This window comes from Camelus ferus, chromosome 30 (assembly GCF_009834535.1).
Source record: "Camelus ferus isolate YT-003-E chromosome 30, BCGSAC_Cfer_1.0, whole genome shotgun sequence".
Classification (NCBI taxonomy): Eukaryota; Metazoa; Chordata; class Mammalia; order Artiodactyla; family Camelidae; genus Camelus; species Camelus ferus.
Window position 1 is genome coordinate 8,571,025 of NC_045725.1, and position 25,248 is coordinate 8,596,272.

A 25,248-nucleotide genomic window follows, 5' to 3' on the forward strand; every position below is an offset into this window, starting at 1 on the left:
TGATAGTGTGGAATACACCCAGGGCTCCCTCCGTAACAAAAGCCTGCTTGCCAAGGAAAGGACCAAAACCTGATTTCAGCTCTGGGAGACATATCTCCACGCTCCAGCACGTTCCAGACTTCCTGCCTCACGTGAGGGGGATGGAAGGCAGGAGCCACGTGACTGCAGGAAAACTTAGGGAGGACGATAGCAGCCCAGAGACACAGACCCATTACAAGCCTGAGAATTAATCATAGTATTATAGGTCACACTCCTCCCCTACAATTTACCATCTCATCTGCAGGCTCCCACATGATAACGGCTGAAAGGCACAGCCTGTTTCTGAGGAGGAATACTTAGAGAAGCCCATAGTTAAGAGGAGAGATTAAAACAAGGACATTAAAGAAATATAAAGACTATGGAAACTATGGCTACAGCAAACATTTAAATGAATCAAACACGTTGCCAGATTAACATAAAACCTCACACTACAGGCCGACTGAACTAATTTCCTATTACCTGATACAGTAGCCCACCTTCTAACCAAAAATTAGAAAGCAAGGTACAGGTAAGGAGAAAGGGTCCAAATAGACAAAGCCTACATCGGAACAGGACTAAGGCACAGCGCAGGTGTTAGCATTATCCCGCAGGGAATTTGAAATAAATGCGGTTGATATGTTAAGGACTCTAATGCATGTTGACTACATGCAGTAACCAATGAGTAATGTAACCACAGATGTGTAAAGAAATAAAAAAAAAATGCTGGAAATCAAAAACTCTGCAACAGAATGAAAAAATGCCTTTGACGAGCTTAGCAGTACTGCACACGGCCAACAAAAAAAATTAGTGAGCTTCATGAGAGGACAATAGAAACTCCCAAACTGAAATGCAAAGAAAAACACTAAAAACCCAGTACATTGAATAATTGTGGGATAATATCCAAAGGTGTAATACACATATCAAATCTAACAATGTCTAAAAAAAATTTTACAACATGACTGAGTGGGACTTACTCCAGGAATGTGAGGTTGGTTCATTGTGAAGAATTTGATCAATGTAATCTACCACATTAACAGGCTAATGTAGGAAAAGCATATGATAATATCAAAGGATGCTATTCCCCTAAGACAGAGAAAGGACCAGGATATCCCTCTCACCAGTCTTATTCAACATTGTACTGGCAGTCCTATCCAGTGCAAGAATGCAAGGAAAAGAAGGAGGTTTTACAGTAAAAGACAGAAACTTTTACAAAAAATTCACAGGTGACATGATTGTCTATATAGAAAATTCCAAAAAATTACCAAAAAATGTTGGAACTAATAGCAAGGTCGCATAAAACAAGGTTAATATAAAACATAAATTAATTCCCTAAACACAAACAATGGACAGATGGAATGTGAAATGTTAAAAAAAAATCATTTTCAATAGCACCAAGAAAAAGAAATATTTAAGTACAAATATACAAAATATATACAAACTATACATATGGAAATGGATGAAATTCTGATTTAAAAACTTAAAATTGTCTAAAGAAATGGAGAGGTCTTCCATGTTTATGGATTAAAGGATTCAACATTATCAAGAAGTCAGTTCATTCCAACTTGATCTACAGATTCAATGTAATTCCAATTAAAATTCCAGAAAGATATTTTGTAGATATTGACAAACTTATTCTACAGTTTGTAAGGAAAGTCAAAAGACCTAGAGTAGCCATCAAAATATTGAAGACAGGAACAAAGTTGGAGGACTCACACTGACTGATTTTAAGACTTACTTTAAAACTACTGTGGTCAGTCCAGAATTTTACTGGACAAAGAACAGACACATAATTCAATGGAACACAACAGAGGCCCAGAAAGAGCCCCATATAAATAGCAACAATTGTGCTTTGACAAAAGATCAAAGGCAATTCGACGATACTGGATATTCTTTTCAGTAAATGGTAGTAGAAAGTTTGGATGTTCATACGTGAAAAAAAAACATCTAGACAAGGATCTTACATTTTCACAGAAAATAATTAAAAATGATCAAATACTTAATTGTAAAATCCAAAATGATAAAGCTCCTAGAAGAAAAGATGGGACAAAATCTGTATAACTTTGGGATTGATGACACAAGCCATGAAAAATGAATTGGTGCTTTTACGTTTATTAAGACTAAAAACTTCTGCTTGCAAATATCACTATTAAAGACAAGGCACAGATTGAGGAAAATATATTTGCAAAATACATATCTGAATAAGAACATATATCAAAAATACACAATGTTTTAAAAACCAATAATAAATTTAAAAAAATTTAAAATGAACCAAATATAATATAGATGGTAAGTATAGTAAAAGATATGGATTATTATTTGCCATGAGAAAATTTCAAAATAAAACAATAATGAGCTATCACTACACGATTATTAGAGTGGTTAATGCCCTCATACCTGACAACCTCAACTGCTGTTGAGAATGCAGACCGAGAGAAATCACATTCACTGCTGGTGGAAATGCAAACTGGAACAGCAACTCTGGAAGGCAATTTGGCAGTTTCTTACTAATTTTTATCATATGGCCTAGCAATTGTATTTTGAGATATTTACCTAAGTGATTTTTTAATTTATGGCCACACAAAAAATCTGCACCCAAAATAGTTAAAGAATTTTTTCATAATCAACAAAAACTAGAAGCAACCAAGAAGTTTTTCAGTAAGTGAACAAACTAGTACATTTGCACAACGTATTTTTATTGTGCAGTGAGTTCTTATTTGTATTGTACAATGAATTATTAATGAGCTATCAAGCAGCAAAAAGATATGAATGAATCTGAAATGCCTATTGCTAAGTAAAATAAGCCAGTCTGGAAAGGCTACAAACTGCATGATTCCTATTACAGTCCGTAAAGAGACACTACAGATCTCATAAAAGAGCGGTGATCTTCCCGCATGGACAGGAGAGTTTTAAGAGGTGAAATAAGAGGAATTCTAAATAAACAGTCCTCTATAGCACAATGTAATGCACTATATGATGCGGATGATTCTAAAGGAATATGGGGGCTAAGGCTGTGGTGAAAAATAGCTATTCTCTTGAAAAACTTGCATTTTACCTTTATATTCAAAATGATTTGCTTTTTAAGTGTGTGGATTAACTCTTCCTGTCCTCTTGAATAAATTACTTTTATTCTAAAAGTCGTAATAAAAATCAAAATAAGTACTTCTCCCTGTTCTGCTTTGATGCAATAGTTTAGCACGAACATTTCAGGGTAGAGTTTGACTAACATCTGGATATTTTTGCAGATTTGCCTTCAGGGATGTATTGCTGAATGGCTGCTATGAAAAATAAACACATAACTTTTCTCGTTTGAAAGAACACACTAGATTTGTTTTTTCCCCCAAATAGCGAAGAAATTCAGCACAATGGAATTAGGCAGATGTCACTTATTCAATAAACATAGTCTTAACCCCCTTCTCTAGGAACAAAGGAATGTAAAAGGTGGTTCTTCATACATGTTTGTCATATCCCTTTAAAACTCTTAAAGCTACAGTTCATTTGCACATAGACGTTTAAAAAAAAATTTCAGGGACTGATTTGCAGAACGTGAGAGACAATAAGAAAGCCCTTGAACAATAACTAAAATACCAGCTGCTGATTTTGTTACCAGAAAGGTTCACACAGACAATAATTTCTCATCATACATGCTTACTTCCCATTACTTTTCTCCCTGTGTTCAAATAAATGTTCAATGGATAGCTCTTTTTGTAATTGTAATTTCTTAATTAAGTTAATAGAGACAAGCACTGTGAATGTGCATCTCATGGTGTGAAGAAAATATCACCCACCAAGTAACACATCCCCTACTGAGGTGATTAAATTAACAGAACTGTAATTAAATGAACAGAAACTGTTGGTTTCAGAAGCTTTCTCTTGTATAGTATTTTATAGAGTGATCAAAGGCCCTCTTTTTTTTTTCTTTAAAGAGTTGTTTTTTTTTTAAATTTTTTAATCTTGTTTTTTTTTCGGGGGGGGGAGGTAATTAGGTTGGTTGGTTGATTTATTTATTTACTGATTTATTTATTTTTAAATGGAGGTACTGGGGATTGAACCCAGAACTTCGTGCATGCTAAGCACGTGCTCTACCACTGAGCTATACTGTTCCCCCTACAAAGGCCCTCTTAAACAGAGAACTTATACTGCCTTAGTATTGAAATAAACTCTCCAATAAAAGTTATTTTGTTAACATTTATTTACATAATAGTAACTGCTATAGAAACCATCCTAGAAAACCTCTAAGATATATACTCAGAAATAAGCCATGCTCAATGAGGTAAAAGTAAAAGGACATTTATATCACCTGACAGAAACGGCTGCAATGCAATCTATGTAAAAAATTGTGAGGTTCTTGAATATTTGATAATAAATGCTTTCCAAAATGATTGTCTTCCATCGTTTTGCAAAATACTGTATTTAATGATAGTTCTTTTGATAGAAGTTCATTGAGAAGAGGCTATAGAATCAAATACGTGGAAGCTTACAGAGTTTATAGAAGAGATTAAGTCATTGTCTTTCAGGTAAGGTGAATGAGGATGCTTATTAATTGAGAGCATAGATTACTGTCAGCAATATCTGGCTTCAAATACTGGCCCTGATGGCTTTTTCTGCTGAGATCCCATCGGACATGAGCATTTACAAACAACCCCTCTGCCCTGCCCAATTTGTTTTCCAGCTGGTACCCTCCTGTCTATGGTGGCCTAGATCCAATAGATCCAACAGATACAAAAATGTTGGTTATATCATTCCTCACTGTGAGCAGCCAACAGGGAGAGAGGTCTCTATTTTTGCATCTATTTCATCCCTTGTCCCATGCCTCTCACTGGTCTTGCAGACTTGTGATTATGTTCTTAGTTAACAGTAGACCGGGTTTGCCACTACTGAACTGAACGAACTTGGGTAAATCACTTAATCTATCTGACTTCTGTGTGTTCTACATGTAAAAGAAAATAATAATTATGTCTTAATTTGAGTTCCTCCCACCAAAAATCTTAAAGAGGCTTTTGAGTAGGAATTTTATTGAGGAGGAGATCATAGGAAACAGGAATGAGGGAGTAAGGAGTGTGAAACAAGGAATGAGAAACGACCAACAGGAAATGTTGTAATCGAAAGGAGTTCCACTTCACAAGACCTCTGAGAAACTTACATCATGCTTCCCAGAATCGTCCAGTAGTAGAACGGGAAACTGGGAAATTATCTACTAGATTTGCTACCCTCGTTACTTAAATCTCACTAAGCTGAAAGACACTTGGTGTGTGCTGAAGAGAGAAACTGCCAGGGTGCATGTGTGCTCCGGAGGAACCGTGTGCCACAGCGTTCATTTTTATTGTTGTTATTATAATGATGCTCATTTTTATTATTCTACAACGAACTGTACGCTTCGAGACAGTTTATCATCTACTCATTCTCTCACATAAATTGAAAGCAAAAGACCTTTAATCTGCCAATTTATAACCTCCCTCATATACAGACTGTGCAGGATGTGAAGGAATGGATACAGTTTATGTCACTTTCTTATTACCGGTGGTCCTAAAAAAAAAAAAAAAAAAAAAAACCTAACAATTCTTCTTTAATTTCCACTTCAAATTGGCTGTGGTAATCACCTGCATTAAATTAGTCTCATTTAAGTTTGAAGAGCATCGTATATCCTGCTTGTCAAAATACCTATATGAAGTCCTCTAATTACTGAATAAAGTGCTCCGCCCTCCCCTCCTCCTTTCTCTCTACTCCTCCCTCCCTGCTTCTTGTACCCGTCCCCAGCCCTGCACTGGCTCTGTGCGAGCTCCTGTACCTCCTGGCTACACTGTTATTGCCTAAGTGGTGTTGTCTATCTTCTACTTTCAGCCTTGAGCCTCACTGTTGTTTCCCTTTTCCCTCTCCTACAGTACAATCTGTCGTATGTTTTTTAAGCTATTTTCCCTCTAACTTCTTCCTTCTGTTAATTCATGTTTTTCATTCGACTGTTTCATTCCAAATATTGTGCAAAACACAGAGTTTTATCCATCAAATATGGAATACTCACTCTCTGTTTAATTATACTCCTTTCCTGTTTTGTTTTTTTTTTTTTTTTTTGGACAAGTAGTGGACTAATTGCTAACCTACTTTTTTTTTCTTTTCCTTCTGGTATTCTTATAACATTTCATAACAGTTTTTACACACTGAAGGAAAAATACTTAGACATGATTTATCTGATATATATATAGGCCAATAAAGAAAAAAAGGCAATGATTACAAAGTTTGAGTGTTTCAGAATTAATAGGTGAGCCAATTTTACTTGTACGTATTTATTCCAGTGTTCTTGCTTAATTTTTTTGCCCTTCATTGCATTTAATTTTTTCTTATGGATACTTTTCATGTTTATTGATATTTGCCTGATGTAAAAGAAAATAGTCAAATCTAAATTATATAACGTGACAGATTTGTATTTCACACCCATGTTAACACAATTCTAAGTGAGATATAGAACATTTCTCTAGCATTTTTTATAGTTAAAAAAAGTAGATATATTCAAATAAATAATTGCATAGTGATATAAACATTATGTTTTCAAGCCTTAATGATCCTAATGAAGTCTTGATCATTCAGAAACTTTATCCAAAATTTATGCTCCAGATAGTAGTTTTCTATATTAACTTCCATTTAATTTACTCAGATTTCAAGCATTAACAGTCATTTACTCATTTGAATATTTTTCCTTTCAGATTCTAGAAATGTGGAAACTTCTTTAAAAATTATTTTCATTGAAAATACTCAAGGTTAATTTTTGATATATCAATGCCAAGCTCACTGTTATGAACATTTATTCACACATACATGATAAAAGGTAATTATTTAAGATAGTATTGTTTACATTTATTGATTAGAAATTTTAAATATTTGTGCTTTTTTCCGTAAAATACATTCTGTACGGTAGTTATCCCATAATGCTACATATAATGTTGCTAGCCTTTGTACAAGATGATTTTTCTAAAAACCCTATCTAATCTAACTTTAACACTTAAAAAAGTGTATTGTTACTTCATTACCCACTCCCACACACAAAAAGTCAATTCTTGGCAAAGCATCCAAGATCACTTTTTGCCTGGCCCTCAAATTAGAACTTCTGTCTTCTCAAATCTCAAACAAATATACCTAACTTATCAACTGAAATAAATGTTTTTCAGTTTCCAGCACATTTTGTTTTCTTCTTTACATGTGTTTACATTTCATTTGCTGCTCCTTTGCCAAAGATATGCTTTCCTCTTTCTGTGTTTCTCTGTCTCTTATTTCTTTCTCCTCTGCCTGAACGTAAGATCCAGCTAAGAGGTTAAATTCTCTGTGTGGCTTTGTTAGACAACTCAGTCTGCCACTTCTGTCTGAGCACCCATGTCTTACACTACCTGGCTCAGCTGAACATGTCCAGTATTAAGTTACAGTAATTTACTTACCTGACTGCATCTCTAAGAGAATATGAAATAACTAAGGGAAGGTCCTCTGTCCTAGTCATCTGCATATTCCTAGATGCTGTTGGAATGCAGTATATTGGCTGAATAAAAGAACAAATAAATGCATCCCTGGGTACAAGTGACATAGGCTGACGTTTCCCAGTGTTCTTTCTTGGTGGAATTTTCTACGTGGAACATGTGTTTCCTTCTGGATTTTCCGTGTAATTTTGAACAAAATGTGTATCTAACCATGAAATTGTTTGTGACAAAAAAAAATCCCTCATCTAAAATGGATCATAATAAAACTCACTATTTTAAGGATGAGAGAAGCAGATTGGAGCTGCAACATTTTTTGCATAACATTCACTTACAGATTTGTTTTCTAAGTATTTGAATTAATACAAAATGTCCCAAATGATAGAAGATTAGGTTCTCCACATTAGGCTAATCCTTTGTGAAGTATCAGCATGCCCAAATGTCGTTTAGTTCAAATCAAAGACCTCAGACGTTTGGCAAAACACAGCAGAAGGAAAGCTGCTTTCATGTGCTAATGATTCAATGTGTTATTCACGATGTGTCACTCACCCTGGACGCTGATAACAACTCTAGAAGAGAAAACAGTTATTACACTTTGTTTCATTGAATTTCCATGTTTCATTTCAAAAGTGAATATGAATGAAAGGAATGCTAATCTTTGTTTTTGGAAAACCAAAGTTTCAGGGAAACAATAGATTTTTCTTTTTTTCTTAAACCCTTTCCAGATTTCTAAAGGATATATCACTGTTCATAGAAGTATGTGTTTACACTCTTAACATGATCTTTGCTTTCACAACCAGTTTTATTGAGTGAACAAGTCTAATGCTATACTATATACCAATTTCTACTAATGATACATACATTTTATTGAATGTCTTCTATACTAAGTGTTTTGTGTGTATTAGGTGTGTATTGTGACCAATAATAACACTTCTTAGAGAACCGACTCAGAGTGTACAGAATTCCCAGCAGTCACACACACGAAAATGTACCGAGAAAGGATTTAAACCTGGCCCCTCTTTCAACATCGATGCATTAGTTGGGATGGGCTAACTTTTACTGTAGACTCAAACAACTGCTCAATCTCAGTGAACAGCAAAAAGTCAGTTTATCTCTTGCTCATGTTATAAGTCCCGTGTGGGTCAACTGAGGGACTCTGCTAAGCCATATGACAGATCTCCTGTCACTACAGCAGCGGGCAGAAAATATAATAAAAAGCACTCTGGTCCTTCAAGTTTCAGCATGTAAGGAGCACATTTTGTTTAAAGGACATTGACTAAAGCAATTCCCATGGTTACCACAAACTCTGAAGAGTGCTGGAGAGTTCAATTTTTCCATTAGCCTGGAAAAACAGAGCTGTAAATATTTGTAAAACTGTATTGATGACTGTGCACTGTGTTATGTCCCAAATGCATTCAGAAATCCTGTCCTATTGCTAGCATAGTTTAAATTACTATATAACATATATATACTCGTATAAACCTGACACAAAATAAAGCATCTGATAAAGAGTGTGTGAAAAAACGTATGTGCAATATACATTTCCAGTGCTTCCTGGTAGCGGCCTTTGAATACTCTGTTCCAGTCTTTCTATTTTATCCCCATTTTAGTTCTCCATTTGTTAAAAGTGAAAATTGTTTCTTATTCTCTGTTCTCCACATTTCAAATAAGGCTTAAAAAGTGTTGCCACATTACCTGCCCTGAAGTTCCGCTTGTTCCTTTCATTGTTATGCATATAACTTTCAAGCACCTCATTCATAACAGGATTGGTTTGAGCGAGGACTATAAACCAGGCACAGACACATGTTTCATACGTCCTGATTTTTGTCAACCTGGCTCCAGCACTCCCGCAGAAGACTGGTGCCTATGTTTTCTGAAATCCTACTCCCCTGTGGTTTGCCAATGAGATAAAGTCACGTGTAAATTGCAAGGTGGAAGTAAAGAAGAAGCGGTGGTCGCTCACACTCACACACAGCTGCTTACTCAGACACGATGGTCCCCGTTCGTCGCCCCAAGGACTGCTGTCACAGTCAAGGTAGATTTCACAGAGCTCCCCAAATTCCACCTAGTTGTCCCAGTTTGCTTACCAGATGACCCCTCTCCATGCTCTTCTAAACTCTCTAGCTTTCCTGCCTGCACTGATGTCACCGGATGTCACTGATGTTCAGTGATTGTCCCTATGGCACTCTACCCAGCCCTCTGCGAACTTCTCTCACAGCTCCTCCCACGCTCCTGTGGGTACCTCATTCCCTCATTTGGCACCTGTAATATGTGTTTTCCAGACCAGTCACAACTTGGTACACCAGCCACGTCATTTTAGCCCAGCATTGCACTGTCTTCCACACTCAGGCACAACCATATTTTCTTCTACCTCTTTTTAAACAGGTTACACTCAAAATGGAATATTTACTGTGCAAAAATTCATATTTTCCTCTACTTTACATCCCAGTTCTGGTTATTGGTTCTGCCCCTGGTGATGACTTTCCTCACTTCCATTTCAATTTATAGAGTTCTTACTAATTTTTCATGACCTATTTTAAATCCCTTATTCTTGGTATTTCCATAGTCACTTCAGATAGAGGCAATGACTCTCTTTAGATATTCATAAATCATCTCACATACCTTCTTTCTCTTTTTCATTATCGTGTTAATCTTGTCCTTAAAATAATCACATACATATTTAGTAAGCATAAAAATGCAAAGTAGGATTCAGGATTTCTTGTTTTCTTTCTTTGCTTTTCTGTTTTTATTTTGTTTGTTTGTTTGTTTGTTTTTTGGTTGTTGCTTGGTTGAGATTTTGGGAGTTGTTGTTACAGTGATTTAGAGTCCCGATTAATGAGAAAAATGTTTGAGATAATAAAATAATTTTGATACTACTTGTCGCTTGTATGATTTATCTCTAAACAAGAAATGTTTTGTGGTGACAGTAATACAAATTAGTTGTAAAAGGGAAGAAAGCAAACATTAAATGTATTCAGCCTTTTCACAAGATCTGGAGTAAATTCTGAACTTAAATTTATGCCTTCGAGCATAAGAACCCTCATCTTTTAACGGAAGTGGCACTTAATAGATCTTAGTTTAGTGACCCCCCCAATAGTACCTGACACTTGTAATCAATAATGAATCTTTCTCAAAAGACTCTTTTCTTTACCTTAATAACAGGTCTTTGGTCAGTCATTTTCAACTTTTTTTCACTAGAATTCTCTTTCCCTCGTAGACACTAATGACTTTAATGATCATTTATCCATACCCTAATTGTAATAGGCTATGCTTTGCCTCTGTTCTCCCAACATATATATTTTGATGACTCATATCTCATGAATGTCATGCAAACACCTTAAGTTAAAAAGGTCCGTGTTGAACCCAGACATGGTCCTACTCCAGCAATACTCATTTTAGTAAGGAGCATCAACATACAAAGATGTAAAATCCACTTGTACAAAGGAGTCCACCATGGTAACTTTCTTTCCCCTCACTATCCACTCCCCAAAAATAACTAATGACTTCCAAAATCATATAAATTTCACCTTATAAACATTTCGTGAAACCTTCCATTTTCCTTCACCTTTAGTAGAAATACCCTTGTTTCTCCTGAAATACCACAATAGCAACAATTTTTTTCCCTGTATCTGTCCTTCCTCCTTCCAATACATCCTTCAACAAGTGAGATCTTGTGAAAACGCACATGTAAACAAGCCTAAAATCTATAGAGATGACTTTTCAATTTTATTAAAGAAAAATCTGAATCAGTACAACAGCGTCACTGTTTCTTTACAATTTTTGCTTCCCCTAATTTACCTGATCCCTCACTGGCTTCCCACATCTTCCCTTTTTTATTGTACTTCAGTATCACTGTTTCAAGAGAAATCCTTGTCTGTTTTAGCATCTAACAATTATGCTATGATATGAACTTCTGCAGATCCTCAGTGCCACCTTTGTCTGTCTTTACCAGCTAACATCCAGTTCTACTTTCGGGGTGTCTTCACCACTGTTACTTCAGGGCAGCCATTTGTGACCACCTCCTTCTCACCAGGTCAGAGCTCTAAACTTCTGAGACAGGCACGCACCCAATTTCTGGAGAAATCCTTGCTGAGGAGTGTTCATACTTACAAATACAAACAGTAAATTCTAAACATAAGTTACTTTTAGTTTTTACGTTTTGGACATACACTTGTAAATATGGCATGTATACATACATGTGTATAGATATGTATGTTATATAAATATAATTATATTTAACTTCTTCACATGTAAAACAGGGAAAATAAAAATTACTTGTTGAGGTGAGGCCAACCATAGGGGTTGAAATTACAAGTCAGGAAATAAAAATCAGTACTTGATAAGAAGAAACTCTAGAGACAAGGAACATAGTGCAGTTAAATCATGGTTTGGCGAGACCAGAAGTAAAATTCAGGAAATCAGCGTCTGCCCTGTTAAGAATCATTTTCTATCAAAAACATGTGTTCAAATTACGTTAAAGAAAGGAGGTTTTAAAAATCTGTCTTGGAGACTGTTATGGGGTTAAAAACTTCTAGGCAGAGGAGACTGTATTTACACAACAAATATGTACCCTTCCACAAGTTATATTTATTGTATAGCTCCTTTCATCCTGAAGTGCTTCACAAATTGATTTACAAGCTCTGTGTACTGCAATCATTTTCATTCCTGAAATGCACCTCATCCGTTATGCATACATATATTGCATTTTATGAATTTCGGGATGTGGCATAATAATCCCCAAATATCACTTTGAGTCTGAAATACTATTTTATGGCTTCATGAAAACAACATGACAAATTGCTTACTCTGGTTTCTGTGACAAATCTGTCTTTGCAGTAAGTGGGGCTCTAATTGAAATGTACACTTCAACTTGCAGGCAGCAAAAGACAAAAAAGTATCAACTGGGGGCTCATGAATGGGTGATGCATTAGTTAGCAGGAAATTTATTGGGTTACTATTGTGTCTAGAAAACCTATTTAGGTGTTATACGGGGGAAATAAAAAGTGCAGCCTCTGGCCTTGATGGTCATACAAATTAATTTGCACAGACAAAACATTTCCACATCTGGATTTCAGTACTGTTTTTACATAGCATGTCAGCAGATGAGAGCAACCATGTGGTTTAAGCTCAGTTCACAAGTGCTGAATTAATGCCGTGAGACTGAAGTAAGCAGAGTAGGACTGACTTAGATTCCTGAAGGAAATAAATTTGAACTAGGTTTTCATTGGTAGAAAGGTTAAAACACTCCTACCACTTACTGGTAGATTTATTAACACACACATAAGTATACTAGTATCTTTATTGTAATAGCACGGTAAAATTAGTACAATTTGTGTATTTTTCATTTGTTACCTCAGGAGATGACTCATTTGGTGATGACTCAATTCTATCAATTAGCCATACATTCAAACCATCATTTATTGAATACTTTATATATGTCAGAAAATCTGAAAGAAGTCAGTGATATATTTGGAATAAAAAACAATCTATATCCTCAAGAGATGATTACTATTATTAAGAAAATATGTTTTTATTATCTGATGACAAGATTTAAACCACTAGTATATTTAAGATCTTAATAGCTGAATAATGGTCTATCCCTGTTTGTATTTACAAATGTAGATGTAGGCTGAATTGTGCCCCCCACCCAAAGTCATATGTAGAAGTCCTAACCCCTTGTACCTTAGATTGTGACTCTATTTGGAGACAGGACCTTTAAAGAGGTAATTAAGGTAAAATGAGGTCATGTGGGTCAGCCCTAATCCAATATGGCCGATGTCCTTAGAAGAAGAATAGGTTAAACACGGAAAACACACAGAACATGTGAGGAAATAGTGACAAGACAGCCATCTGCAAGCCAAGGAGAGAGGCCTCAGTAACCAAGCCTGAGGTCACCTTGATCTTAGACTTCCAGCTTCCAGAATGGTGAAATACATACATACTGCTGTTGTTGAAGCCACACAGACTGCAGGATTTTGTTTTGGCAGCTCTAGCAAGCGAGTACAGGAGATTGCATCAGTATGTAAATGAACTTCAGTAGGATCAGTTTTTCCAGATCCCTATGCATTAGATTGTTTTTTCAGCAATTGACAAAGTATGATAGTGATTAAATTCTTAAATTGCATTTTTGAAAGTGTATTACTAACAACACCCATCCAATATCATGAAAATATAGGTAGAGATACCCTTTTAAAAGCTGTGGAGGAAATTTTAATATAGTGTGTTATATTTTCAAATTGATTTTCATTATGAAACTGGAAGTGCATAGCTACAGATACAATAAATTACATTTTAAAATGCAGAGAAAGGAAACAAGGGAGCCCAGGACCAAGTCAGAAATAGGAGAAACCAGGAATGTGGAATGTGTGAAGAAAACAATTAGTAAAATAAATACCCAAAGAAAACATGAATGTAGTTTCTATTAATATCTATGATTACTTTCCTAAAATAACTTTAGGAAAGCAGATGATAGAAACAATAAAAAGATAAATTTCCCTAGATATATTTTACTTCCTAAATGCATTCTTCTTTTATTCTTTCTCTGCCTGTATGTTTATTTTGAAAACATATTTCCTTTTCTTTACAATTTCCTAAGTATACACAGAGCTCTTTGCTGCTACATGAACATAAATATGATTTCAGGTATTATGGGAAATTTGATATGTCTGCCATCAAATTTATGAACATCAGTATATTATTTTATATATGTTCATGAACAAAAGTCATGTGTATAATTACACTCATATATATACTTGTATATACACATTATAGAGCCAAACACACAGCACTTTATTTTGTGAAATTTATAGTTCACTCACTCAGTCTCCATTGTTAGGCTATTAAAAAGTTGTTCTTATAGACCATTGGAAGATCTTGCAACTTTCAGAGGCCAAGTTCATGCCATATATTTGGTCATTAATATAGATAGCTATAAACCAGAAATTATACCTATAAAATTAAATTTTATATTACTAAATTGTTTTTTAAACTTTTCATTATTGAGAACATATTGTGAAGAATATTTATCTTCATCTGCTGTTTTTATATTTAGTCATAAATGCCCTCAATATGAAAAGATTATGTCCATGAGCTAAAGAATCATATATAAATTACTGTGTTGGAAAAATTAGCTGAAGATGATTTAATTAAACAGAATGGAAGCTTTAAGCTTTATGAAATATTTGTGAGTTTTAACAAAATGTCTTAATTATTGAGTGTTTTAATAAATAAATATGATAAAAGTAGTTCTTCTAGACTCCTGATGGAACTTTATTAATATAATTTTATATACAACTGCATATATTTTTCAGTACTTTATAAATTACTATTTTTTTCTAATTTTGATGTTAGATGTATTTGGTAGATTGTGCAACTGAAGGAAATGAGTGTTAGAATTGTGAACACATTATACCTTATTATGTATCCAAGACGAATTTGTGCTCTGACTAAACAGAGAACAAATTTTAAATTTATTAAATGGACAAATCATATACTTTGAATTTTATCAGCTATAAAATACATAGTATTTATATATAGTATTATATTTATGCTTTTACTGTCACTTTATCCATAAATGTGGCTACATTTTAAGAAGTGTGTGATTCCAGACCACAATATCTTAGACCAGCCAGCATACTTGTGTTCATAGCTGACCTTTGGGCCATCAGTTCTCTGCCAGGACCTGTCATTTACCAGGAGGAGGCTAGTATAAGTTCCTACATGACAACAAAAATATATACCTTCAAACAAATTAGTAAATCCACATGAAAAGTGGGCCAAGGTGCACGTTCTCGGAAGTCAGAAAAGGAGAGGTACTCCAAAAAAACGGTCAAAATATGCGATAGGAGAAAACTCTAAGGGTGATCATTTGAGTTGAGCTTCAAATAATTTCTGAAGCTTTTAAAAGTTGTTAGTTTCTTAGCTTTGCATACTAAAACCGTTAAACGTGTTGACAAGTGCAGAATATACAACACTAAGAAGGATTCTTATTTCTTTTACAGCCATGCACAGTCTTCAAGTAATAATAATGTCAGAGATTATTTGCATGAGTATCTTTTTACATGTAATTTCAATTTAAATTTAAGAATATAAAAAATGTGATATTTACGGCTTCTGAACACAAGTATTATCCTTATAGTTAGGATTGGTGATTCACCTGTTTTGCATTAAAAGAGCCATGCCAGGTGGTTAGAGCCATAGAAAATTCTGAATTGCTCATTGCTCATGTTCCGTCAGCTAAATGAGTTGTGTCTACTGTGGATAAAATATCATAGTATACATTTGTGATCTGCCTCTACAAATATTGACAGTAAGAAATATTGAAAACAATACCAATTCTTTGAACTTACTTAAATAATAAAGTCTAAATTTATATACAATTTCCCTAGTCCATATATAGTTTTATTCATGCCCAATATTGTATTTGTTCATAATAGCAGTCATATTACATATGACAAGTATCAACTACTTTCTTTTACAGATGAGATTCCAAGGTATGTAGGAGCAGAAACAGAAAACTTGATGTTCTATGTTTAGGCTTCTGTTTTTCTTAAAGTCAGTGGTAATTGACTAGTGAAATTAAAAATATTCCCTGATAAAGTCTTTTAAAACATAATGATTGAAACCTATCTGGGACAGACTCAGAGGAAATTAAATTTAGTTGAGTGAAATTTAAGTCTACAGTGGATTCTGATGCACATATTTGGCAATGAATCAACATTCTTTATAATGCTTTATATTTTATAAATGTAATTTGTATTTAAAGTTCTTTATAACTTGTTTATTCCTTAAAATTATATGATGAATTAAACATCAAAATGATTCAATAACCATGCTTCCATTCTCAATGAAAATAATTCAATTATTTTTTGAGCAGTTCCATTTGTCCATCAGGTATTCATAAAGATTTCTCATCTTTCTGGAGAAATCACAATATAGATATAGTAAACTAATAATGAACACACTAAATAATATACTTGAATATTATGTGTAAAGAATCCTATATTGTGAATACTTTGTTTACACACCCACAAACATGTGTATACAGTTACCATTTATAGATATGCGTAAATATATATCCTCTATTCATATATTTTACTTATAATTCATATTTCACAATATAGGGAAGTAATTCATTTTCAAAGTATTAGCTTGCACCAAGGTAAAATTAATTTCTTTTTAAGAATAGTACTTTCAACAAGAGGGATAAGTTATATCCATTCACATAACAAGAGAAAATTTATCTCAGATGTAACTCAGTGAGTCCAAAAGGTTTTTTAAGCTGTAAAAATTACTAGTTTCCTCAACTTCCTGACAGGCTTTTATAATGAGTGGTGATTAAAGGCCCATGGAATGAATGTGAAGGATAATAGGAAACATTAGGTGTCTAGAAGAGGAAATTAAAGAGAAATGGAATTGCAGAGATATCAAAAAGGAGAGTGGATAATTAGAGTGAAGGCAAATAGCAAAAACTGAGCCAAGAAAGAGGAGATGACATATAAATTTAGACAGAAATTGCTAGACTGTCCTTTCCATATGAAGACAAAACTCATTATTAATATGAATTCTGTGACTGAGTCTCCCCTGTTAGAAACTAAATGAGTGGTACTTCTCTGTTTTTAAAACATGACATCTCATTTATGTCATTTAAATTTTCAAACAAATTATAGAAAATTCAGTCAAAGTAAGAAATGTTCATATTACAAGTTTTAATATATTTTATTCTTACTATTTGTTTACTTTGGTCATTTGAAGTCAATCTTTATGTGTGTCTAGCTGTGTGCCGCTAACTGGCCAACACAATAACGTGAAAAATAAGGCAGGGCTGATGAGTCCTAGACATTCCTATTTCAACCTTTGCCAAATGCTTCGTCTTCGCAGCTGGAAATGGAGAAGTGCACTCCATCACTGGTTGTAGATGGAAATAAATAGATAATGATCCGTATAATCTACTCACTTCTTTTGGAGTAAGCAAAGATATATATTATAATTTTCCAAAGTAATTTTCTAGAACTTATCCCTGAAAACTAAATCAAAGGAATTCCTAAAACTCTTCTACGAGGTGTCTCAATCATGACATAATGGAAACATTGCCTTAATTCATCCTGCAGACAGAATTAATGAGAACTGAGTTTTCCTTCAAATAATTTGCAAGAATCTGGGGCTTGAGGTATTCATCAATTTGAAAAAGTGAAGACACTTTTCAGAGCAAATTTGCAACATCAGTGACGGGGGTTTGCAATAAATACTTGAAGTGTATCACACAGAAGAGTGATATAAGTGTTTCCTTTCTAGAATTTCTAGTTCATTGTAGTCAAAGCTTTATATAGTCTTCACCTGTGACAGGTTCTTCTGAAAAATGCAATTTTTTAAAGTATGAAGCAGTTGTTTCCCAGTTATTCCAAAACCAGGTAAGCTTCTACCTTAAACTTATAAATCCATCGAACTACATTTCCTTTGACAATCAAAAATAATCTACACGGGATAAGTGAAAAAAAAATCTGGGCTTAATGTTCAAATCTTAAACCAGAAGTCATACCTAAATTACGCTATTTTCCTTAAAAATTAGACAATTAGATAAGTATGACATTTCTCATTAATCATACTGTCAGTAGTGATGACACAGTTCATCTTAGAAATAGATGTTTTTTCCCATTAATTTTTGCCAATAATATTGACTGTGAGTCTAAGTTTGAAAGATATTGTATAATTTATGCTTTTAGATGTGAGCATCTCACAACATAATCATTAGCCTTATTCTGACTTATAATCCATTAAAGTTTGTGTTATATTGCCAGAAAGTGACCAAGGAAAAATGAACTAAATGTACTGAATGCTTTCTTAAGTATTTCAGGCATCTCCTTTATGTAGATAATGAATCAAAAGATCAGAAAGGAATACTGGGTAAAGACAAAGTCAGGCGAAAACCCCAGCTTTCAGTCCTCCATATTTATATGCTTTATATTTCAGTATTTATATTCTATATTATATATAAGAAATAAATATTTATATTAACTCAACCACATTACATAATTTTCTGAAGAGTTACAATTAGATGCATGTTATAATTTATTAACCCTTATAAATCTCTTTCATATAACTCTTAAGCTCATTTAAACACACTTAGCATATTAATGTTATAACTTTCTGAAGTCAAAGACAATGTGTTTCATATCTGTATCTGTACAATATTAGCATAGTACCTGAAATATAATTTTGTCAGTGGTTGGCTAGTTATATGTTTTTATGAACTGTTCTTGATGCAGAGGGTTTTCTTTCATGCTAATATTTACCCAATTTCTGTTCACTTTGTAATACTGAAAAGTCATATTTTAATCACTAACCCCCAATTATTATCTGCTTACAAAATATGAAAACTATTTGCTATTTGCCATCTACTAGTTACGAAATTTATTTAGTAGCAGAATTATATTTTTTAATTTGAAATTTGCTTTCTGTATATAACTGATATTTTCTTGAATAACTACTTGAAATTATAAGGTGATAACATTTGCTTACTGTAAATTCCATATTTGAAAACCAAGAGATCGTTGCATCAAGTGTATTATTTGAAATAGGGAAGAATGAATGACATACCAAAATCAATTTATTTCTTTTTTTACATTCAGTTAAGAAGTATCACAAGAATTTACTCATGTAAATATTTGAGAATATTAAGATATGATAAATACGTCTCTAAAATCTCATAAATTTCATTAAAATTTGATGCAAAAGCTTGCAAGAAGTAGAATGATTCACCTTTGTTTGTGTATTTGTTTAAAAATCATATCACTATCAAACCCTAACAAGTCACTAATTTATTGTTGAATGCTCATTTTAAGGTAGTAGCTAAATATCCAGCCAATATGAATTTTTAGTATTTATTACAGTATTTCTTAAAAGCTTAGTGGATATTAGGAAATATCTATTAAAATATATCAGTACTTCAATGACTATATTTGTCAAACTTAAAAATATATATCTATTCTTCTTTTTATTTTTAAAATGTTTACTTTATTCCATATAACACAGCTAATATCATTTACATCTGAGGAAGAGATGGCCACAAAACTGATTTATAGTAAAACACTAAGTCTTAAGAACTGTAGTCCAATTTTATCCATGTCCTGGCACCCCTAGACAAGTGTATCATAACGCAGAGAATGGATATTACTACTATATTTTACTCAAGATAAAAGGGAAATATCAATAAACTTCAGAAAGTGGTAAATTCACCTGTCCCTTAAAATATGAGTATGCAATTGTAACAAAGCCATAGAAAATCACTTATAAAATGTAATTTTATTTTATGTTACTCTGCTGTCATGTAGGACACAACGTTTTCACATGGCTTTTGGGGGACTCCAGCCAATGATTAGCAACACACAATAGTGGTCCAACTCTCCAAATAACAATAAATAGTCTAGTGACTTTTACATTTATTCTCCGTGCTACCATAAGCCATTGTACAGACGGCACAGTGAAGCTCTAATGACCTACCTAAACTCTTGTCAGCTTATCAAACATTATCAAAGGCCCCACAAAAATAAAATAAAAATGGAAAAGCTATCAAATTAAAATTCCACCTCAGAGTGATAAAACTTTGAGCCTAACATAATGTCCCCAAAATAGGTTTGAGTCTTGAATTTTGCAGTGTTGAAACTTTATAATACTGAACTCATAAACATTCTTTTCATGTAACATGGAGACTTTAATGTTAAATATTCTTTATTTTGTAAAATAAAAGAAATAGTGTGTACTTCTCAGGTTTTGTCACATTTGACTGTGGTTACAAATGACACACAAACCCCATTAGTTTACAAGGGAGGTATTTATAACTCAGCCAAGTGCATGTTCTGCTGACAGAGCTTGGCTGCGCTCCGCACATTTCCTTTACAGCATCTAAATTGCCTAATACATTTTTAAGAACATTATGATTGACATACCACCCTTTCAAAGTGTACAATATAGTGATTCTTACAGTATTCACAGAGCTGCATCATCATTACCATTAATTTTTAACACATGTTCATTTTCTGAAAAAAAAAAAAAAAATCCTCTGCGCCTTATCAGCCACTCCCCATCCCTCAGGCCCTGGGAACAACTATTCTACTTTGTGTGTACATTTTACCTGTTTTGAACATTTCATATAAATGTAATTTATGGGCCTTTGTGACTGACTTCTTTCACTTAGTATAATGATTTTATGGTTCACCCATGTTTTCGCATATTTAAGAACTCCATTCCTTTTTCTGTTTGAAAAAAATCCCATTGTATGAGTACACCATATTTTGTTTATCCATTCATTGGTTAAAAGACAATCAGTTTTCCATTTTTCAAATATAAGCCATGGTGTGGAATTACTGAATCATATGGTAACTGTGTTTAACAATTTGAGTCATGGGCAAATTGTATATTAATTTCTTCATACCTCACCAAATGTGGAGTGGTCTAGAGAAACTGGAACACTTCCACACTGTTGGTGGGGATGTACGGTGGTGCAGCTGCTGAGGAACACAGTATAGAGGTTGCTCAAAAAATAAAAATAGAACTACCAATAATCCAGCAACCCCCCTTTTTGGTGTACACCCAAAAGATTTGAAATCAGCATCATGAAGAGAGATCACACTCATCATTGTTACAGAATTATTCACAATAGCCAAGATACGGAAACAAACCAAATGTCCATCAACAAACAAATGGATTTAAAAAAAGTTGTATATACATGCAATGGAATACTATTCATCCTTAAAAGAGAGGGAAGTTCCACTACTTGTAATAGCATGGATGAATCTGAAGACATTATGCTAAATGAAATAGGTCAGTCACAGAGGACACATACTGCATGACAGCACTCATATGAGGCATCAAATAGTCAAACTTACAGAAGCAGAAAATAGAATGATGTTTTCCATGGCTGGGGTGGGGTGTGGGGGGGAATAGAGAGTTATTCAATGGGTATAAAGCTATACAAGATGAGTAAGTTCTAGAGCTCTGCAGTAGAACATAGTGCCTATAGGTAACAACATGGTACTGTACACTTAAAAATTTAAGAGCATAAATCTCACATTACATGTTCTTATTACCAAGGGGGGAGAAAGGTAAAGGAAATCAATTAAATACTTGGAGATCATTGATATTTATTACTGTGATTTTGGCTATGGTGTGACTTGTATATGCATAGAGCAAACTCATCAAATTGTATACATTAAGTATGTGAAGCTTTGTGTATGGGAAAAAATTGTATTTCAAGGTGGCTGTACAATTTTGCGATACAACCAGTAATAGATGAGACCTCTAGTTATTTCACAGCCTTTTTTATTTTTATCTTTTAAGCAATCCTAGTGGGTATGAAGTGTGTTTCATATGGTTTTGATTTGCATTCTCCTACTGACTAATGATGCTGAACATCTTTTCACGTGCTCACAGGCTATCTGTACATCCTTTATGTAGTGATTTCTATTCAAGGCATCCAAGGCAATTATCCATTTTCGGCAGATTTCTTTCTTTTTTTATTGAATTGTGGAATACTTTACATATTCTGGACATATGTCCCTTAACAGACACATCATTTGCAAATATTTTCTCCAATATGTATGTTTTTTCACTTTACTAATAGGGTCCATTGAAGTACAAACTTCTGATTTTGATGAAGTCCATTTTATCTATTTTTTTTTCTTTTGTCACATGTATTTCTGGTACCATATCCAGGAAATGATTGCCAAATCTAAGGTCAAGAAGATTTTCATCTATGTTTTCTTTTAAGATTTTTATAATTTAACTCTTATATTTAGGTTATTAATTTAAATTAATTATTTCATGTGGTATGATGTAGAGGTCAACTTAAATTCTTTTGCATATGGATTTCCAGTTCTTCCAAAACCGTATTTGAAAAAGACTATTTTTCTCCAGTAAATTGTCTTGGTACCCTAGTCAAAAATGAATTGACTATAAATGTAAGGGTTTATTTCTAGAATTTTAATTATATCTCATTGATTTATATGTTCATCCACATTGTCCTGCTTACTTCCTGTATCTTTATAGTATGTTTTTAAATTGGGAAGCATGTGTCCTCCAAATTTGTTCTTATTTACCATTGTTTTGGCCATTCAGGGTCCCTTGCACTTCCATATGAATTTTGAGATCACCTTGTCCATTTCTGTATAAAAATCCAACTAGGACTTTCAAAGAGATCAGATTGAATCTGTTGCTCAATCGGCAGAGTACTACTATCTTAATATTAGGTCTTCTGGTCGACGAGCATGGAATGTCTTTCCATTTATTTAGATCTTTAATTTCTCGGTGTTGTTACATTGTCAGTGTACAGTCTTCCAAAATGTTGTTACTTATTTTTAAGGATTTCGTCTTTTTTACCTTTCAGTTTTATTGAGACATAATTGACCTGCAGCACTACACATGCTTAAGGTGTACAGTACAATGATTTGACTTAACATTTTTTTGCAAATGGCAAATTTTCATTCTTTTTATGGCTGAGTAATCTTGCATTGAATATATATACCAAATCTTTATCCATTCTTATCCATCTATCCATTTATCCATCTACTGACGGCCACTTAGGTTGTAAACAATGCTGCAATGAACATAGGGGTACACACAGCTTTTCAAATCAAAGTTTTTATTTTATTCAGATATATACTCAGGAGTGGAATTGCTGGATTAAATGGCAGCTCTATTTTCAATTTTGTGTTTTACATAGCAGCTGCAACAATTTATATTCCCACTATCAGTACATGAGAGTTCCCTTTTTACCAGATCCTCAATAACACTTGTTGATTTTTGTCTTTTGGATAAATAGACATTCTGACACGTTCGTGGTGATCTCTCATTGTGGTTTTGGTTTGCATTTCCATGATGATTAGTGTGTCATCTTTGGAAAAATATTTATTCTGTTCCTTTGCCTATATTTAATCAGGTTGTTTTTGATTTAATTTGGATATTAACCTTTTGTCAGATATATCATTTGCAAATATCTTCTCCCATTCAGTAGTCAGTCTTTTCATTTTGTTGGTAGTTCCCTTTGCTGTGCAGAAGCTTTTGAGTTTAATGTAGTGTCTTTTTTTTTTTTTTTTTTTTTTTTTTGCTTCTGTTTCCCTTGCCTAAGGAGACATATTTTAAAAATATTGCTATGACCAATGTCAAAGAGCATATTGCCTGTGTTTTCTTCTAGGAGTTTTATGATTTCAGGTCTTCTTGTCTCTGTCCCTGCAGGACATCTACAAAATTGGTTGTATTGGTATTGTCCTTGTGGTCTAAGCAGAGACTGGTGTTCTCAAATCTGGCATCGTGGTCATGTTTGCTCCAATCAGTGTTACAACTGAAGTAAAATCTGTTAACATGCACCACAGAACTTTGGGTAAAGCTTTCCCTGGGGTCATTGTGGGCTTCAATGTCAAAGATGTTCGTCATGGCAGCATGGCTGGAAACAGCAAAAATGACTCATCAGTTGAAGCAACTGGCTTCACAGCTCAGGTGATTATCCAGTACCGTTCAGCCTAGGTTAGTGCTTCTGTGCTCCTGCAGTGGACTATCAGCTCACATTCCTTGCAAGTTTGCTGAGTTGGAGAAGAATATTGATCACTGTTCTGGGAAGAAGCTGGAAGATGGCCCCATTCTTGAAATCTGGTGATTCTGCTTCACTGATGTGGTTCCTGGCATGCCCACCTGTGCTGAGAACCTTTCTGACTATCCTCTGGGTTGTTTTGTTGGTCATGTCATGAGACAGACAGCGGCTGTGTGTGTCATCAAAGCAGTAGACAAGAAGGCTACCAGAGCTAACAAGGTCACCAAGTCTGCTCAGAAAGTTCAGAAGGCAAAAATGGATGTTATCCGTAAACTCTGCTATGCCAGTCTTAGTTATGGAAGAAGAATCTCAGGACTACTTGTGTCAATTGGCCATTAAAGTTTAATAGTTATTAGTGGCAAATAAAAACAATGCATCATAAAACCTTCAGAAGTTAAGGAGACTGTTTTGTTGGGAATTTGATTTGTGTATGTGTGTGTGTGTGTGAGCACGCGTGCACAGGTAAGCAATCCATTTTTAAAATTAGTACTTTTTGATAGAAACAACTTGACCAAAAATCTTTGACAGAATTCTGAGACCCATTAAAACAAGGTTTAATGAGAAAATAAATAGATAAATTAAAAAATTTCCCTTACATTTTCTTTAAACCCTTTTTCTTCAATATTCTATTTTATATATGTTACCAGATGAATATCTGATTATACTATGTGTATGGGCAAAAATCAGATTCCTTTAGTCTTGTTTTCTTATTTTAATACTTAGCACAGCATTCTCCCAAGTATGTGCTTGATAACACACTGCATAATAACTGGCACATAAGTGATTTTACTAAAGATGCACAACAATCACATATACTAAATTACCATGGAATTAAGTAAATGAGAGAGCAAAAGAAGTTAAAGCCACAACCCAAAGCCAGCTCTTACTCGGTCTTTAGATTTTATTCAGAGTAAGGAAGGAAACCATTGATGGGATATGAATAAATAATAACTGAATTAATAAATAAAAATAGGCCATGCTCTGATTCACTTAAAAGAGATTTTATAACCACCTTTTCAAATAAGAGGAAATTGCTATAATCTGTTGAAAGATAATGATGGTTTAGACTAGGATATTTAAGGAGGAAATGGAGCAAGCAAAATAAATACTAGATATATTTCTGAGGTAGAGTCAAAACCTTGCAAATGGTTTAGGTCTGATGAGACAGAGTCAAAGATATCTCCAGAGTTTTGCCTT

General features: G+C 33.9%; 1 pseudogene; it reads left to right on the forward strand.

Moving 5' to 3' along the window:
• The window catches only part of LOC116660605, a 41,725-nt pseudogene extending 17,335 nt beyond the window's left edge, over positions 1-24,390 (forward strand).
• The last annotated feature ends 858 nt before the right edge of the window (positions 24,391-25,248 follow it).